Source organism: Sphaerodactylus townsendi, linkage group LG05 (genome assembly GCF_021028975.2).
Source record: "Sphaerodactylus townsendi isolate TG3544 linkage group LG05, MPM_Stown_v2.3, whole genome shotgun sequence".
Taxonomy (NCBI): domain Eukaryota; kingdom Metazoa; phylum Chordata; class Lepidosauria; order Squamata; family Sphaerodactylidae; genus Sphaerodactylus; species Sphaerodactylus townsendi.
Window position 1 is genome coordinate 5,682,463 of NC_059429.1, and position 19,384 is coordinate 5,701,846.

Here is a 19,384-nt window from a genome sequence, read left to right on the forward strand (position 1 = left end):
AGTCCAGCTCTCTGCTACTCGCAGTGGCCCACCAGGTGCCTTTGGGAGCTCACGTGCAGGAGGTGAAAGCAATGGGCTTCTGCGGCTGCTGCTCCCGAGCACCTGGTCTGCTCAGGCATTTGCAATCTGAGGTCAAGGAGGATCAAGATTGGTAGCCAGAGATCGACTTCTCCTCCATCAATCTGTCCAAGCCCCTTTTAAAGCTATCCAGGTGAGTGGCCATCACCACCTCCTGTGGCAGCATATTCCAACATATTCCAACATGGTCCTACATGAGATCTGGCCCTACAGGGGATCTCTTGATGACAGAGCTTGATTATGTAATGGGTTGTAGTCGTGATAAAGCAATCAATTTTCCTGTTTTCCCGTTAAAATGTGTTCTGTGCAGGCAGTGATTAGGGCCCTCGGAAACAACCCGGGTTGCTTTTGCGCCTTCACACAGAGACGCTTCTCTCTCTTTTTAATTTCTGGCAAAACATGCATAGCTAATCAGGGATGCAGAAATGAATCCCCACACCCCTACTGATCATCCCACAATACAACCGGCTGCACCTGTGTAGCTACCTGTGGAGCTGTGGAGCATGTGCTGTGGAGCAGAAGTGGCATAGGAGGTCAAGAGCTCGTGTATCTAATCTGGAGGAACCGGGTTTGATTCCCAGCTCTGCCGCCTGAGCTGTGGAGGCTGATCTGGGGAATTCAGATTAGCCTGTGCGCTCCCACACACGCCAGCTGGGTGACCTTGGGCTAGTCACAGCTTCTCGGAGCTCTCTCAGCCCCACCCACCTCACAGGGTGTTTGTTGTGAGGGGGGAAGGGCAAGGAGATTGTCAGCCCCTTTGAGTCTCCTGCAGGAGAGAAAGGGGGGATAGAAATCCAAAACTCTTCGTCTTCTTCTACACGGATGCAACCCGCAAAATAATTTTTTAAAAAGGGAAAGGGGTCTTTCTGCAATAGCCAGGCAATGGCAGGCGAATTCTCTCTGACTGTGGAGGGCACGATGGGAGGGAAATAAAGCGCCTCCTGCCTGGCTGTTCGCTTGGGAATGGCCCCAGCCTGGGATTTTTCAAAAGGATAGCTTTTAAAAAATGGGTTGGGGAAAATAAAATGGGAAAGGCTCATTTTGGGTGCGGGACCTGTGTGAATTCCCTCCCAAAACAAGTTATATAGCAGTGGTGGCGAACTTATGGCACGGGTGCCAGAGGTGGCACTCAGAGCCCTCTCTGTGGGCATGCACAGAGTCCCCACACACACACACACACATCTAGGCTGGCCTGGGCCTCTGGGCTCGATTATTAGCATTAAACCTAAGACATAATTTTGGGCAAGCAGTGTAGGTAACCCTGTTAAGCGCTGTTAAACCCCACTGATTTTCATGCAAAGAACTAAAGCGCGATCCTTTACCTGGGGATAAGCTCGGTTGCTGGCAATGGGGCTTGCTTCTGAGTAAACCCTCCTAGGGTCGTGATTCACCCATTGGAAGAGTTGCACGGTTGCTTCAAAGCAAAGCCACCCACTACCACCAAGCTTACTCCTGAGTGACACACACCTCGGAGCCAACCGTTTTTTCTAAACGAAAACCTCAGTGTACAGGTTGAATTGCCGTGTTGGCACTTTGCGATAAATAAGTGGGTTTTGGGTTGCAGTTTGGGCACTCGGTTTCGAAAAGGTTCGCCATCACTGTTATATAGCATCCTGCAACCGTTCTATTTGCCCTGCGCAGAATCTGCCAGAGAGATACACGAAAGGCAGCCAGCCTGTGAGATTAATGGATACACACCTTTTGTTTTCTTATTCAGATTGTAACCTGTCTTCGTCAAGGCTGCCAAGCTCCAGGGGGCTGGGGGGGTTCATGTCTGCACGCTTGAGTAGCTACGCGTGCTTTGCCAGAAATTAAAAAGAGAGAGAAGCGTCTCCGTGTGATGGCGCAAAAGCACCCTGAACTGTTTCCGTGGGCACCAATCACTGCCTGCACGGAACGCATGTGAACGGGAAAACTTATCACGACTGCAACCTATTATATATTGGGGGATTGGTGCAACTTGAAGCAAATCCCACCTGTATTCGGTCCAGGGATGCTGGCAACAGAAAGCGTTCAAGATCATGTGTCCGCCCCCCCGGGGGGATTTTCTTCCCCCCCCCCCCCCCTTTCCTCTCCACAGAGAAATTGTGAAGAAACCAAAAGTTTGCAAAGTGTTCTTGGTCATTTTGGTTGGTTCTATTAATAAAAAAAGATGTGCGTTGTAGTTCGCGTTTGGACAGTGAGGTTCCACCTGCATCTCAAATGGCTGGAAGTTTTACCTGCTGGATTTCTACCACCAGTGCAGCTATTAAGCGCAGGAGGAGACCCGTGACCCCTTTCTGAGAGGGCAGAGAGTGGGGCAAGCAGCCACACGGAGAACTTCGATCGAGAGGCAGGCCGAGCCGGCAGGAAGGTGAAAAGCTTCAGGAAGGTGGGCGCAAGTCACTCATTCAAACGCTGTAGCCACTTTGTGCTAGCTGGGATGTTGCTCCAGAGAGCTGAAGCGGGTGCCCCGAGAAGAAGGCTCCACCCCACCCACACCTGTGCCAGTCATGCCCATGCATTGCCTGCCTCTGCTCCTTCGCCTCCTCCTCACAGTCTTTGTTCTTACCCTAAAAGGGGAGAGAAAAAGTTCCACAGGATCAAGGCCCTAACTGGAAAGACAGCGCTGCAAAGAAGAGCATACGCGTGTGTGTGCGTGCACATACATCTTCCCCATGTTGAAACCACGGCCGGAGGGGTCAGGCCATCCCTCCCTGCTGCACTGCCCCCCGTGCCCCCCCCCGCAGGGCCCCAGCCCCCCTGCCGCTAACCCTGCTGGGGCCTCCCCACCTCTGCCTCACCTTCTCCTTCTGCCAAGAGCCAGCCACGCGGTTGCGCAAGTTGCTGAGGCGTCTCTTCACCCTGGTGGTCCTCTCTCCTTTGTCACTCTTCCCAGCGGCCTCCTCATTCCTGCAGCAAGAGGGGGGGGGAGGGAAGGGAGGAAGAAGAATAGAACCCCAAAAAAAATGCCAGAATGGGTCAGTCTCCCATCCCAGGCTTCCAGCTGGCCTGGTCCCTGTGGATCGCCCTGACCATTCACCAGAGGCGCACCATGGGTAAATGGCGCCCAGAGACAAATTGTATCCGGGATGCCCCCCCAGGCTCTGCCCCACCGCCACCATGGCTCCGCCCCCTGATGCCCCAGGCTCCACCCCCCATTGGCCTTGACCCCGCCCAAGTCACCATGGACATAGGCAAGGTCTAGGGCAGGGGTAGGGAACCTGCGGCTCTCCAGATGTTCAGAAACTACAATTCCCATCAGCCTCTGTCAGCATGGCCAATTGGCCATGCTGGTAGGGGCTGATGGGAATTGTAGTTCCTGAACATCTGGAGAGCCGCAGGTTCCCTACCCCTGGTCTAGGGTGCCCACCTCCCCTCCCCCTGCCGGCTGGGCTCCCAGCTGGCAGCCTGCAGTCTCTTCTGACTGCGGAGGGGAGGAAGGAAGGGAGGGGGGAGTCTAGGGGGGTTGAGGGTGCTTGGAGGCTGCCTCATCGTTTTTGCATGCCTCGACTGACACAGATAGGTTGAGGCACGCAAAAACGATGAGGCAGCAGGACTTCCTGGTCACGTGGGGGCCCAATTTTGCGCCCCCCACATGACCAGAAGAGTGGCGCCCGGGGACAAGGGTAGATATGCCACTGCCATTCACAGCACCAGACAGGACACTCATAGCCTGCCCTCCCCGCTAAAGCTGCCTTTGGGAAATTAAATGTAGGGCTGCAAACTCTGGAGATTTGGGCATGGCACCTGGGGGCGGGTTTTGGGAAGGGTGGGGTCTTCAGCCCATCCTCCAAAGCAGCCCCCACCTCAAGGGGAACCGGGCTGTATTGTTTGGAGATCAGTTGTAATCACGGTTGTCCGCTCCAGATTGAGAAATACCTGGAGATTTGGGGGTGGAACCAGTGCCGGGTTTAGATGAAGAGAGGCCCTGGGCTATTCCACTTGTGAGGTCCCTCCCAACCCCCCACCCTCACAGCTAGAGGAAGGTGGGGTCCACTTCAGTGAAGTCCTAGAACAGGGGTAGGGAACCTGCGGCTCTCCAGATGTTCAGGAACTACAATTCCCATCAGGCCCTACCAGCATGGCCAATTGGCCATGCTGGTAGGGGCTGATGGGAATTGTAGTTCCTGAACATCTGGAGAGCCGCAGGTTCCCTACCCCTGTCCTAGAAGGACAAAATCAATACAGAAGCAAACGTGGACTGGAGGAACAGCAAAGTCAAGCCCTGAATCCTCCCCTTCCTTGAACAAAAACCTCCTCTTCATTTAGCTTTCAATTGTCAAGATTATCAAAGCAGATTCGGATGCCGACTGATGCTCTTCCCCCACTCCACTCTCCAGCACCTACGAACCCAAAGGAAAAACGAAAACTTTTCCTCTTCGGGGACTTCTTCTAGCTAATTTTTGAGACATTCCTATAAAACCTCGTATACGTTTTGGAAAAGATTTGAAAACAAAAACGTCTTTTCTTTTGGGGTGCCGTGTGGTTTCCGGGCTGTGTGGCCGTGTTCTAGCAGCACTCTCTCCTGACGTTTCACCTGCATCTGTGGATCTGAGGATCCTCTGAAGAGGCCAGCCGCAGATGCAGGCGAAACGTCAGGAGAGAATGCTGCTAGAACACGGCCACACAGCCCGGAAACCACACGGCACCCCAGCGATTCCGGCCGTGAAAGCCTTCGACAATACGTCTTTTCTTTTGCTATGGATTCTATAATAGCAGGGATTGTGCTGGGAGAAGTTTGTGATTTGCATGACGCAAGAAAGGGCATGTGGATGATGCAACTGGCAAGACCTTGCGGAATGAGGAGGGGGAAACAGAGACCTCACCCTGCCCAGGGCGACAGAATGCCTGGAACCAGCCCTGCCCCGAGGTCCCGTCCCCCACCTGTGCTTAAATGAACGGAGACAGGGTGCTCCTGCAGAGCACGGAGGGGGCGACCAGGTCTTCACTCCAAAGCCACAAGAGGAGTCCGTAGACCGGGATGGAACACCACCCGGACAGAATTGTACACCAGAGCCAGGGGCCCCGTCCGCGGGGCGGCGGCAGCACCTGAGCGTCTGCAAGACTGGCAAGCTGCCCCACGTGCCCTGGGGACTCCCTCTGTGCCCTGGATGCTGCTTCTGCTCTCCTGCCTGATCAAAGCTCCCAAAGCAGCCCTGCAGAGCCGCGGCCAGCCCCCCTCTGCAGACTGCCATGGGCTGGTGTCTGACTCAGTATGAGGCAGCTTCACACGTCCCCTTTGGTTGCCCTCCCAGCCCGCCCTCCCCTCCACTGCAAGTCTTCTCTGCAAGCAGCCACGTCCATATCCCAAACAGAAAGGTGGGTGGATGCCTGTATGGAGGGATCTGCCCCCGGCCCCCCCGCCCTCCATAAAAGAAGCCCCTCCCCACTCACCTGTGGTGTTCCTTGAGTTCTGCCAGAACTTGCTGAACCATCAGCCTGTTGGAGCAGCAGGAGGAGGAGGAAGGAGGAGGAGGAGGAGTAGTTTAGATTTATATCCCCCCTTTCTTTCCTGTAAGGAGACTCAAAGGGGCTTACAATCTCCTGGCCCTTCCCCACCCGCCATAACAAACACTCTGTGAGGTGGGTGGGGCTGAGAGAGCTCCGAAGAACTGTGGCTAGCCCAAGGTCACCCAGCTGGCATGGGTTGGGAGTGTACAAGCTAATCTGGTTCATCAGATAAGCCTCCACAGCTCAAGTGGCAGAGCAGGGAATCAAACTCCAGATTGGAGTGCACCTGCTCCTAACCACTACGCCACGCTGGCTCTGGTGTGGAGTGGGAGGCAGGCCCTTTCTGGAACTAGGGCAGAGGACTTGATACAGCAGTGGTGGCAAACCTTTTCGAGACTGAGTGCCCAAATTGCAACCCAAAACCCACTTATTTATCGCAAAGTCCCAAAAACAGCACTTTTAACTGAATATCAAGGTTTTCGTTTAGGAAAACCTGTAGGTTCTGGTGGTGGGGAGCAGCATTCAGGAGTAAGCTTGGTGATAGTCGGTGGTTTTGCTTTGAAGCAACTCTTCCAATGGGTGAATCACCACCCGTAGGAGGCTTAATTCAGCAGTTGCCCCATTGCCAGCAACCGAGCTTACTCCCAGGTAAAGGATTGCGCTGTAGTTCTTTGCATGAAAATCAGTGGGGTTTAACAGCGCTTAACAGGGTTACCTACGCCAAGCCCCCCTTCAAAACCAGGTCTTAGGCTTAATGTTAATAATCTGCCCAGCGGCCCAGGCTGCCTAGATGCTGGTGGAACGACTCTGCGCATGCCCACAGAGAGGACTGTGAGTGCCACCTCTAGCACCCGTGCCATAGGTTCGCCACCACTGTGATACAGGATCTGATGCCCCTGGATGGAATATCTCCCCCACCAATTTTCCATCCAAGCCCCACGCCCAAGGGCATATCTATCAAAAATGGCGCTTGGGGCAAGATCTCAAACTGCCTCCCCCCCGCCCCAACCCTTGCAATACAGTGCTCCGGCCAGTGCCTGCCTCACTCCCCTTCAGAGCTGACCTCCTTCCCAGCCCACTGGGCGGCCAGGCCAGTTGAGGGAGATAAGCAGGCACTTAGATGGTGCTCTGCCCTTGGAAATTGGCCTCCCCGAGTTCCCTGCCAGCTCCTCTGCCCAGCATGTTTTGTGCACCTTTGGACAACCCCCTAGCAACAAGAGAAAGGGAGGGAGGGTGAGAGCAGGCTGCCACGGAGCTCACTGGCAGGAGCCCTCCACCCCACACCTGGGCCCTCCTCCAATGTTCTGGCTCCATCTCCTTCTCTCTGAAGCAAGGTGGACCACGAGGCAGGGGCCACCCTGCGGGGCTGCTTACAAGGCCAACACCGTGGGCACCAGCCTTCCTCCCCCTCCCCCCCTCCCCGTCACACCGGGGTACCTACACGTGTTCTGAGGCCAGGTGCTCCTTCTCAGTTTTCTCTAACGCGTTAGGTGGCTCAACCCCTGAAAATCAGAAGAACGCAAGATTGGGGAGGAGGCCGAGGGGCACCAGGGGCCTTTGTTTGGAGGGTCTGCCTCTGTCAAGGTGCCACGTGGGCGGCCACATGCCCTGACCCCCAAAAAGAAGAAGAAGAGGCTTGGATTTATATCCCCCCTTTCTCTCCTGCAGGAGACTGCAAGGGGCTGATTAATCTCCTTGCCCTTCTCCCCTCACAACAAACACCCCAAGCGAGGTGGGTGGGGCTGAGAGAGCTCCGAGAAGCTGTGATTCAGCCCAAGGTCACCCAGCTGGCATGTGTGGGAGTGCACAGGCGAATCTGAATTCCCCTGATAAGCTCTCCACAGCTCAGGCAGCAGAGCTGGGAATCAAACCTGCTTCCTCCAGATTAGATATGACACCAGCTCTGAACCTCCTATGCCCATTGCTTGTGGGGGTCACTTGTCTCAGAAAAGTAGCTGGTGTTTACAGCCCATGCGTTACCTCCATTGCACAGAGCCCGGCCCTTTTCGGCCTGCGAGCCCCTGAGAGGAGCACTTCGAGCCTCCCCCCACCAGTGTCCACAGAAAGAGCAACCCCCCCCCCCCCAACCTCCAAAGGTTTACCAACCAAGAGTGACCAAGAGTGAGGCCTCTGGCCTTGGGCAGCCTTGCAGACAGGGGGCCGTGCCACAGGGAGACAGGGCGGACGTGACTTTCGGATGCTTCCCGCTGCTGCCCAAATCCTGAAAGGAGAGGAAGGGTGGGGGGGGGGCGGACACCAGGCAGTCAGGGTGCCTGCCCCCTGAGCTGGGGAGACAGCAGCCAGACTGTCAGCCAAGAGGGCAATCTCCACAGGGAAAGGGGCAAAAGAGCTCCCCTGTTTGGTCCACCGTCCTATCAAAACTTTCAGACCAGAGGTTTGTTTGTTTGTTTGTTTGTTTATATTTATAGGCCGCCTCTTCCCCGGAGGGCTCGAGGCGGCTCAACAACATGGCTGTTATTAACAGCAACACAACAACATAACTTAAACGTTAAAAACTCCGGCAGCAGTTACATAAAATTTAAGCAATCCAAGCCATTCGAACAGTATAAAACAGTTCAGACCAGCGCCCGTTCCTGGGGCTGCCAGCAATAAAGCAGGAAAGTGGTGGAACAGGTGTGTCCAGATAAATCACAGCAGTACCAGCCGGCATGACAAAGCCGGCAGAGTTTCAATGGGGGGCAGTAGAACGCCTCCAGCGTCTGCAAAGGCCCGGTGGAATAATTCTGTCTGCAGGTTCTGCGGAACTTCGGGCCAAGATCTCCGCGAGGGGCCTCGACTGATGGAGGTAAGGTATTCCATCGAGGCTGTGGGCCAGAGTCGTGAAGGCCCTGGGTCTGGTCGAGGCCAGCCGTGATCAAGCCAAGGGCTAGGGGTCACCAGCAATTCTGCCACTGCCGAGCGCAGTGGCCTCTGAGGGACATAAGGGGTGATGCGGTCCCGTAGATATGAGGGCCCCATGCTGCGTAAGGCCTTAAAGGTTATTACCAGCACCTTGAAGACGATCCAGAACTCCACTGGGAGCCAGTGCAGACGGCATAGCACAGGGGTGATATGATCTGAATAATCACCACCTGTCAGAAGCCGTGCCGCTGCATTCTGGACCAGCTTCAACTTCCAGATCAATCGCAAGGGAAGGCCCGCGTAAAGCGAGTTACAGTAATCTAACCGCGAGGTGACTGTCGCATGGATCACAGTGGCCAGGTCGGTTGGGGAGATATAGGGGGCCGAACTGCCGTGCCTCGGCTTAAGATGAAAAAAATGCAACTCTGGGTAATAGTGGCCACCTGGCTCTCCACTGACAAGGCAGAGTCCAGGGCGGACCCCCAGGCTGCGAGCCAGGTAGATGCTTCGGTCAGAGCAACCCCCTCCAATATAGGCTGCTGGAATTCCCTTGGTCTCTCCTCCCGGCCCAGCCAGAGGACCTACGTCTTTGTTGGATTTAATTTTAACCTACTCTGCTTCAACCAACCAGCCACCCACTCCAAACAATGCCAGAGCTGCAGGGGCAGAGGTCGCCCCCCTCTCCATCAAATAGAATGAGCTGGGTGTCATCCGCGATATTGGTGACAGACTGAGCCCAAAGCTCCAAGCACCAGCTGAGCAAGGGGTTGCATGTAGATACAATAAAAGCGCGTTCCTGAGGAACCTCCTACACCTAAGTGGGGCTTTCAGTGAGGCCTCGACTTCGCACCATACCTGCCGACCCCTAATTCTGGAGAAACGTAGGCAATCCACTGAAGCGGTACGCCCCGCGACTCCAGAGGCTGCCAGGTGGTGGATCAAAAGGTCGTGATCGATATCAAACGCTGCTGTGAGATCAAGTAACACAAGCAGCGCCGATCCGCTTTGCTCCAGCTGCATGCGGAGCATATTCGTGATGGCAATGAGGACGGCCTCCGCCCCATGCCCAGCACGGAAGCCGGACTGGAAGGGATCGAGCACCGATGTGCGCCCTCCAGGAAGCTTTTCCTGAAGTTGCTCTAACATCACTCTCTCAATTACCTTCCCCAGGAACGACATGTTCGAAACGGGGCGGTAATTCGCCAGATCACCAGACTCCAAAGTTGGTCTTTTTAAGAGTATGCGGACCACTGGCCTCCTTCAACCCACCCGGAAACACTCCTTGCTCAAGGGAGCAGTTGACTATATTCAACAGGTGGGGTCAGAACTCCTCCCAGCAAGCTTTTATCAGCCAAGAGGGGCACGGATCCAGTGGACAGGTAGTAGGGTCTAACAGCAGCTAGGACTTCTGTCAACATCGGGACTCGCAGAGTAGGGAAAACCGGTCCAGACCTGGACTCCAAAGACGGCGAGAGAGCCTCGAGCTTCATTGTATCAATTGTAGGCTGAAGGTTCCGGCGGAGTGACGTTAATTTTATCTGGCTAAAAAGCTCGGAAATGCCTCGCTGTTTATAGTCAATTGAGAATTTATAGAGCCCTCAACCAAAGAGGTGAGGGACAGAACAGTCCGAAGGAATTGTGCCGGGCGAGAGCGAGCAGATGGGAGGGAGGACGAGAAATGGGCATTCTTCGCTCTCCGCGGTCGCCAACTCATAGGCTTTCATAAACGCCCTATAGGTTGTTCACAATACCGGGTTGCTGGTGACTTCCTCCACACTCGCTTCTAGTCATTCGAGTTCCCCTGCTTCATTTGGACGCAGCTCTTCGCAGTACCAAGGAGCCTGTCAGAACAAATGCGCAGAGGGCTTGGGAGTACTCTCCTCGATGGCATCGGACAGTCTGGAATTCCAGCTCCGTCAGCCTGCTCATCGAGGGTGCCAGGAGGCTCAGGGTCCTATGCAAAGCATTCAGGAACCTACCAGGTTCCATAAGCCTTCAAGGGCGGACACAAATAGGTCCGGCCGCTTGACATTGTGCTGGCGCGACAGGTTCTCCGTTAGCTATTGCTGCCCCGGATAGAAATCCCCCACCTTTCCCCTGAAACAGTCAACTGGTGGCACAGCCACCACCGGGCGGGTTCCTCTCTCTCTCTCCATTGGGTCCCAGGAGCAGACGTCTCCCTGATGCCCACAGCCTCCAGGGATGGTGGGGAGCCCGTCATATTGGGCAGCACCCAAGCCGCGAACCCCCGCATCTGTAAAAACACACTGTGGGCTACAGAGGTCTGAAGAGAGGAGGTTGCCACACCGTAGTGAGGAAGCCTCCGTCTCGCCCCCCCCCCCCACCACACAAAGCAGCTTGCCCAGATCTGCTCAGTCAAAACTAATGTTTCATGGATGGCACTTATATCCTAGTAAGCTGGCCCAAATATATCATGATCGCTCAGATAAAGGCTGGAAGTGCCAATCTCAAAAAAGGAACCTTTCTACATGTCTGGTGGTCATGCCCTCTTGTCCAAAACTATTGGAAGGACATACATAAGGTAATGGGGAAAAAACAATAGGAAGGAATCTGGTATTTAAACCAGAGTTATTTCTTCTCAATATATTTGAAGTGAAAAAAAGTAAAAAATATTGAAACCTTCTGTATACGTTAGTGTCAGCAAGGATACAACTCGCTAAAAGATGGAAGAAGACTACAATTCCAACTGTGGAGGACTGGTTACTGAAGCTTATGGTGAATATGCAACTTATGATAAACTGTCTAATGCAATTTAAAAAAAACAATAGGATGAAACAATTCTTATAGAGATATGGCAAACGTTGATGTGGATTTCTTCAATCAGGAGACTAATATATAAATGTAAATATTTATCTACAGTAAGTTAACGAAAGAAAAATAGAGTGATAAGGAGTATGAAGTATATAGGATAACTTATAACCGGTTTAATGCAAACAAGACTCCAAGAAATACGAGTCATTTAATTATTTAACAGAAATAAGGCTAAGGGGAGGTCCCTTTTTTTTTCTTTCATACTTTGCACAGAGATTCTTTTTTATTTATTACTATATATATAGTGAGAACGCAGGCAACTATATATAACTATATAACTATAGGTAACTATATATATAACTATATAACTATTTATATATATATATATAACTATATATAACTATATATAACACTATATATATAACTATATAACTGTATATATATAACTATCTCTCTATATATATATATCGAAAACTCCTACAGATATATAGATATAGATATATATTCTTTCTCTTTTTTGAGGTGGTGGTTGGGATGTATACATTCTCACTATATCCTTGGTTAGGCCTGTCTAAACTCTAGCTCTGATTCATCTATGACTGTGCCACAATTATTACAAAAAGGAAATTGTACAGCTAAGTTGTAACTATGAAATGTGGAATCTGTAACTATTTTATTATGCAAATTTAATTTTAAAAAAAAAGATCTGCTCAGTCAAAACTCACCCCATCACCAGGCTCCAGCCGAAAGCCGAGGTCCAAACACACGGGCTCCACGTCCACCTGGATCACTGAGTTGTCGGTCCAAGTGGCCAGCCCTGCCCAGGGCGGCGGCAGCGGTGGCAGCGGGCTCCTTGCCTTGTCCTCCCTCTCTGTCCCCAGGGTATCCAAGCTTAACCTGGAGGTCAATGAGAGCAGCTGTTGATCATACTACAGCCCCCACAAGCCATTCGGGGAACCCCAGCTAGGCTGCTTGGCGCTTTTGGCACCAAGAACAGAATTCGGGATCCCACTACCCTTGCTAAGCAAAAGGGACTGCAAGTTTCTAGACCTCATGGTTGATGGTAACTGTCTAACGCGCTACCTGACATCCAACAGGGGCCTGTTCTGGTTCTGCAATGATAACACGCTCCCATGAATCGCGGCGTCCTGCTGCCTTGGTGCTCTGTGACCTGTACTATGTAGATCAGTGATGGCGAACCTTTTTGAGGCCGAGTGCCCAAACTGCAACCCAAAACCCACTTATTTATCGCAAAGTGCCAACACGGCAATTTAACCTGAATACTGAGGTTTTCATTGAGAAAAACAGTTGGCTCCAGGCACGCATTACTCAGGAGTAAGCTTGGTGGTAGTCGGTGGCTTTGCTCTGAAACAACCGTGTAACTCTTCCAACGGGTGAATCACAACCTTATAGGGTTTACTCTAGAGCAAGCCCTATTGCCAGCAAAACTGCTTTTAATCCCAGGTAAAGGACCGGTGAATTTAGTTCTTCACATGGCACCTCCAGTGGGGTTTAACAGTGCTTAATAGGGTTACTCTACACCAAGCTTCCCCAAAACTAGGTCTTAGGGCTTAGTGCGCAATAATCAAGCTTCCAGCGGTCCAGTACAGCCTAGATGTGTGTGTGTGTTGGGTTGGGACTCTGTTTGCGCCGCGTCACAGAGAGGGTTTCTGAGTGCCACCTCTGGCACCCCCGCCCTAGGTTCGCCACCGACTGTGCTAAGAACTGGGTGCTGGGATAAAGCAAATGTATCCGCCGTGTACTTAAACAGCAAAGGTCATGCAAGGACTATATTTAAAATGAAGGAGCCTTACTCAGGAACTAACATACTAGGATAGAGAAGAAGAGGGAGGGAGATAAACAGCGCTAACTACATCCCTAGCTGAGAGAGAGAGAGAGAGAGAGTGCGTGACTCCAGATGGACTTCCTCAAGAAGCAGCGGTGATCTGGCTTTGAGAGCAGCAATCTGGAAACAACAACAGAAGCACCACTTAAAACAGGAGAGCAGGGGCTGACCTCACTCAGGCTATCCAACTGCTCCCTATGCGCTGTCGCCTCCTCCAGGGTCTTCTTCTGTAGACTTTCTGACTTTTCTCGCGCGGCTCAGTGAGCTGTGTCGGGCTATCATTTACTCTGTAGTACATTATTCCACCTAAACAAGGCAACCTTCTTCTGTGTTTCTTACTACCGTGCAGCCTCCGAAAATGTCACAGTGCCTGGCATTACCTTTTGCTCCCAAAGATGCGCTATGTCTTATTTTCAGGGGATGTCTTATTTTTCTGTGTCCTGTTTGTCGGGCATGCTTCCAAACAAAAACTTTGCTACGTCTTACTTTCGGGAGATGCCTTATATTTTGCACTTCAGCAAAACCTTTACATCTTATTTTCAGGGGATGTCTTATATTCGGGGAAACAGGGTATGTGATGCTCACAACCATGGGTTTGGTTGTTAAATCGATCTTCTTCCTCTGTGCAACACTTCTGCATCCTTGGTTGTCTCCAAAGAGTTGTACTGGTGTCAGTTCATCTATCCCAAAGTCTTGCATTAGTTGTGGTATCCATTTGAGTTGGCTGCTCACATCTGCTGCAGATACATATTCAGCTTCGGCTGAGGACACAATTTCAACTGAGGACACAGCTACAGTTTCTTCCTTCCTGCTTCCCAGGGTGAATTCTCTGCCACCATAGTAGGATGTGTGTGCACTGGCTGATTTTCTGTCTGCAGTATCTTCTCCCCAGTCTGCATCCATGTATCCCAACATTCTTGCAATGTCAGCCATTGCACTTTAGCCTCAGATGTACCGCGGTAGAGTTTGGCAAGGTTCTTAATAAATACTCGAGTATAAGCTGACTTTTTCAGCACATTTTTATACTGAAAAAGCCCCCCTCGGCTTATACTCGAGTATATATGGTAATTCCAAGATGGTGACTGGAGTTGGGGCTGCTGTGAGGATCCAGTAAGCATGTTGCTGCTTTTTTCTAACTCACCAGAGCCGTAAAAACAAGCTGTAAGGACAGCCTGCATAGCATTACAACTAGGTTGTGTGTGAGTGTGTTAAAAGAAAGCAATGCATTAAAGGGGGGGGGAAAGCTGTCTGATAAGATGGGTCCAATTGAGTTTGAAATTGATTTAACATCTACTAAAGTGCTTCAAACTGACTCAACCACAAAGCCCAAAGAGAAAACGTGGGCGCAGGAGTTGGCTGAACTTTCAGCTCCAATAGATAATAATTGCCCCTCTGAGGATAGCTGTAAAGATCTTCAGGACTCCCCGGTGACCTTGTCTCCTTCACTGATGCCAGCTAATTTAGTACAAGAGGCCCTTGATGGCTTCAGATTACTATAATCGGAGGAACAGAAAAATGTGGTTGACAGACTGGAAGGAACTAGATTACAATTCATCAATATCATGAAGGCTCCTGATGGGCTGAACTTAGATAAGAAAGTGTCTTGTTCAAACACGAACCGGTCTCCAAGTTCATCAAATTCTCCTGTTGACTCTCCAGATACTGTATTTAAGATTCCAACTAAGGCTGTTGTCCATCATATGAGTAATGCTAGGTTTGACACAATTTTGGCTCCAGCACCATCATTAATCTTGGTTACATTAAAAAAATTTGCTGTGGCTCAACAAAATGTAACTGCTATTGTGTCCCTAAATGATGGTAATTGACTGAGAAATTCCCCAAGTAATGAATCTCTCTCCTGGAATGTTGCTGGTTGGAGCAAGAGGAGTATCAATCCCGGCTTTATTTCCTACTTGGAGAAAAAATTTGATTTGATCCTACTTCAGGAAACATGGGCATCTACTGCTATAACCCTTCATGGTTATCGCTCACACTGCCTTAGCGCTTCTAGAGTCAAAAAAATATGGGATCACTTTCTGGTGGCTTTAACCACTCTAGTCGCAAACACATCAACTTCACAGTTTTACCAAGCTGTCCCCCTGCAGCACAAGCCATTAAAATTCACCTTAGGGAAGTTTTCTTTGGATCATAGTAAATGCTTATATCCCCTACGCAGGTTTAATTCATGGTATGCTGCTGAGAACTTGAGAAAATTTCATTACTTACGCTGAAGAGCTGGAAAACAACTTTCCTTTCATTGAAATAATTTTGGCTGGTGATTTTAATGCTAGAGTGGGCAACTGTGTGTACTCTTTTATTGGACAGTGTGACTTGCACTCCGAAGTAATACACCCTTTATTTCACTCCCGCAGTTTGGCAATCAAAAGATCAAATCAGTAATTTTGGCAGGTCTTAATTTAGCCAAATTTGCTAAGCGCTTCAACAAACTTTGGTTGGAATGGTTTGAGAAAGTTCTCTAATGCAGATGGCTTTACTTTTGCGTCAGCCAATGGTTGTAGTGTGATAGATTATGTCCTTGTTTCCCCTCGTCTCGAAGCCTCTATTTCCCAGTTTGTTGTCGATGATTATGCCTTGAGTGACCATCTCCCTTTAGTATTTTCTCTTTCGGTTGAGGCTACCACAAATCCTGAATTCATCAACAATGATCTACATTTTCGTTTGAAGTGGTCATCGCAAACTGAGGCCACTTTTAAAGCTTTCATAAAATTGCCTTTTGTTTCCCATTTAAAATCGGGTAAAATTAAAGCAAACAGTCCAGGAGTGGGGATAGAGCTGTTTGACAAATTAATTACTCAATTGACAAACTCTTTGATAAGCAAAAACCATCCCAGAGAAGATACAAGAAGTTCAAATAATTCTTGGTTTGACAAGGAATGTATTAAAGCTAACCAACAAATAAGGTCCCTATATAGGAGATTCAGAAGATCTAATTCCAACACAGATCTTGCTAGTCTTCAGAACCTAAAGCGCTATCTCCAACATTGTATACAACAGAAGCAGCAATATCTAGCGGAACTTAAATGGAACCAACTTCTACATGCGTCCGCAACAAATAATTCCAAGCAGTTCTGGTATCTAATTAATGGATTGTGTAATTTGAGCCTGACATCAACCTCATCAATTTCTCCATTTAATTGGCATAGCTATTTTTCTAACCTTTTTTATGCTGAGGAGTTGGAAACCCCGTGCCCAGTGGTAGACTCTCTTGAATTGCCTGACTGGCCCCCTGTCTCAGAACAGAAATTGCTGATCTGATAAGTAATTCAAAGAATGGGCAAGTGGTTGGTCCAGGATTCAATTATCCCGTGGAGATTTTTAAATCAGATCTGGAGTGGTGGACCACTCTCCTGAAGCTTTTGTGTTTTACCATCATCAATAATACAGGTGTTATCCTAAACAGTTGGTGATTAGCCATATTAGCAAATCTTCAATTTACAAAAGTTGGAGATCTCATTGATCCTTCCAATTACCGGCCAATTAGTCTACTATCGGTAATTGGAAAGCTCTATTCAAAATTATTATTGATTAGATTGCAAACTTGGCTGGATCAAACTAAAATCATTGGACCTGAGCAAGCAGGATTTTGTAGAATAAGTCAACCTTGGATCACTGTTTAGTACTCTCCCATCTGGTAAATAAGTGTACTATTACAAAGGCTTCTAAATTATTTGCTGCTTTTATTGACCTAAAAGGAGCCTTCGACAATCGCGACAAGAAATTCTCATGCGGGACAAGCATGATGTAAACCCACCCTCATCTTGACGTTGACTCCAGACTTCTATTCCTGGATCGTTCAGCTGTACATCAACACTGCTCGCTGCCAGGATAGATGCTCCGGGGAAGGTCAGTTAACTAGCAGAATTAGTACTCCTCAAGCAAACAAGGTTGCATACTGGCTCCTACTGTATTCAATTTATTCCTCAATGATTTACCTCATGCTTCAGTGTGTGTATGAATAAGCATAACCTAAATTACATCTTACCCATGTTCCTTTAATGTTGTATGCAGACGATGCAGTGTTGTTCAGTATTGGCCTTAAATGCCTAATGTACAGTTTTGCTAATTATTGCGAAGAGAACAGACTGGAAATTAACTATGCTAAAACTACAGTTCTCATTTTTGCTAAGAGTTGGAAGCCCACGTCCTGGCGAATTAAGGGCCACAAAATTGAGCAGGTCAAATATTTCCGATACCTTGGCATTTACTATAGGTATAATTTGTCATGGTCCTCACAGCGACTAGCAGTAACTACCTCGGCACATACCAACATGACGGCAGTATATAGCTTTTTTTACAGTAAAGGCAATCAATACATTCCTGCTGCCTTGATGGTTTTTGAGGCTAGGATTGGCTCCTTGCTACTGTATGGTTCCCCCATTTGGATTTCGGCAATAAATAAATCATTTAATTTATTACATTCCAAATTCCTTCGAAAACTAATGGGGCTCCCTAGATGTGTGCCTTATGCTGCGTTGTGCATAGAGATGAGCCAAACAACTCTAGAAACCTTGGTATGGATAAGGGCCATAAAATATTGGCTGCATATACATTTTCTAGCGTAGGAAAGTCAGGAACCCGCGTCAAGGAATGCGCATGCTGCTCCAGGAGCCGAGCCGCTGGCCCTTCTTCACCGGCCCTGCGAGGAGCAGGGCGGGCGCATCAATCGCTCGGGCGTCGGTTCGGCCGGAAGCCGCCGGGCCCCTCTTCACCCGCCCTGCGCTGAGTATGGAAGCGGGATCAATCGCCCGGCGTCGGGTATAGCCGAGCCGCCGGGTTCCTCTTCAACCCGGCCTCTGCTGGAGCAGGGCGGAGTGCATCGACCGCCTTCGGGCGGCAAGGTCGGTAAGCCGTCGGTACGGCCCTCTTCAACCTCTGGCGCTGAGCAGGGCCGAAATAGCTGGGCCCATCTCGCCTGCCCTTGGTATGGGGTGTGTGAGCGGGGCGGGAAGGAAATGCGAGCAAGTGGGCGGGGGAGCAGAGGGGGGGCGAGCGAGCGGGTGGGGGGGAGCAGGGGAGGGGGAGCCAAATGGCTCTTTGAGGGGAAAAGGTTCCCGACCCCTGTTCTAGTGGGATCCAATAGTTATATTCCCTCTCTGTTATCAGATCGCTTTATCTCAGAATGGTATACTTTGATCTTTAGAAACGTTGAAGTTATTGGTTTCTCTTTGGAATCACTCCTTATGCCTTACAAAGGTGGAATCCTTCAGACTAGTTAAGAATAGGCTCTTAGATCTTGATTTTCATAATTTGACTCTTGCAGCCAAGACAACCTGTTCTCCGATTACATGCGAGCATGGAATTATGGCAGCATATCTTCGTCTGCTGATTAATCCCACCCAGAGGAGAGCCTTGGCTACAGCAAGATGTAATGTGCTGCCATCAGCTCTGCTGGAGGGAATATTCAAGAATATGGAACTTTCTAAAAGAGTTTGTTCAAGGGATCTGGATTGCGGTTGAAACACTTCTGACCATCTTCTGTTTGTATGCCCTAAATACAATAAGATACGCATGAGCCGGCATGAATCGCATTTTCTTGCAATGTTCTCAGTGGCACGAAGTGTTATAAGATACCCACCTCCCGAACAGCTCTGATGTGCTCTTCTGTGAAGCTGTTGCAAATTTTCTACTGGAAATTAGTAATTTTAACTGCATTTCTAACCCGTGTTTTGCTTTAAAATTTTGTCCTGTTTTGTAAGCCAATAAAGGCGCGCGCGTGTGTGTGTGTGTAACTGGAGGAACATGACATGTAAATGTAAAAGAACCAGGGAGCATTCTGTGAGCTTGAAGCTACTAAATCAATTTTAGCACCAAAGCCAGCCCTCAGAGAATGTGCAGGTGACGGAACTCTCAGCCCATGAAGTGGCCCTTGCAGAACCCCAGAGGAGAGGTGTGGTGGTGGGAGGGGACTCCGTGCTGAGGGGAACAGAAGCAGCAATATGCAAGGTCTGACAACATGTCTTGACAGATAGAATCCTAGAGTTGGAAGAGACCCCAAGGGCTATCAAGACCAACCCCCTGCAATGCAGGAACACATAATTAAAGCACTCCTGACAGATGTCCATCCAGCCTCTCTTTAAAAACCTCCCAAGAAGGAGACTCCACCACTCTCTGAGGCAGTGAATCCCACTGTCGAACAGCCCTGACTATCAGGAAGTTCTTCCTAATGTTTAGGTGGAATCTCTTTTCCTTCACTTTGAATCCATTACTCCGTGTCCTACTCCTTGGAGCAGCAGAAAACAAGCTTGCTCTTTCTTTAACATGACATCCCTTCAAATATTTAAACATGACTATCATGTCACCCCTTAATCTTCTCTTCTCAAGGTTAAACAATGTCCAGAACCGGAGACAGTATTCCAGGTGAAGTCTGACTGA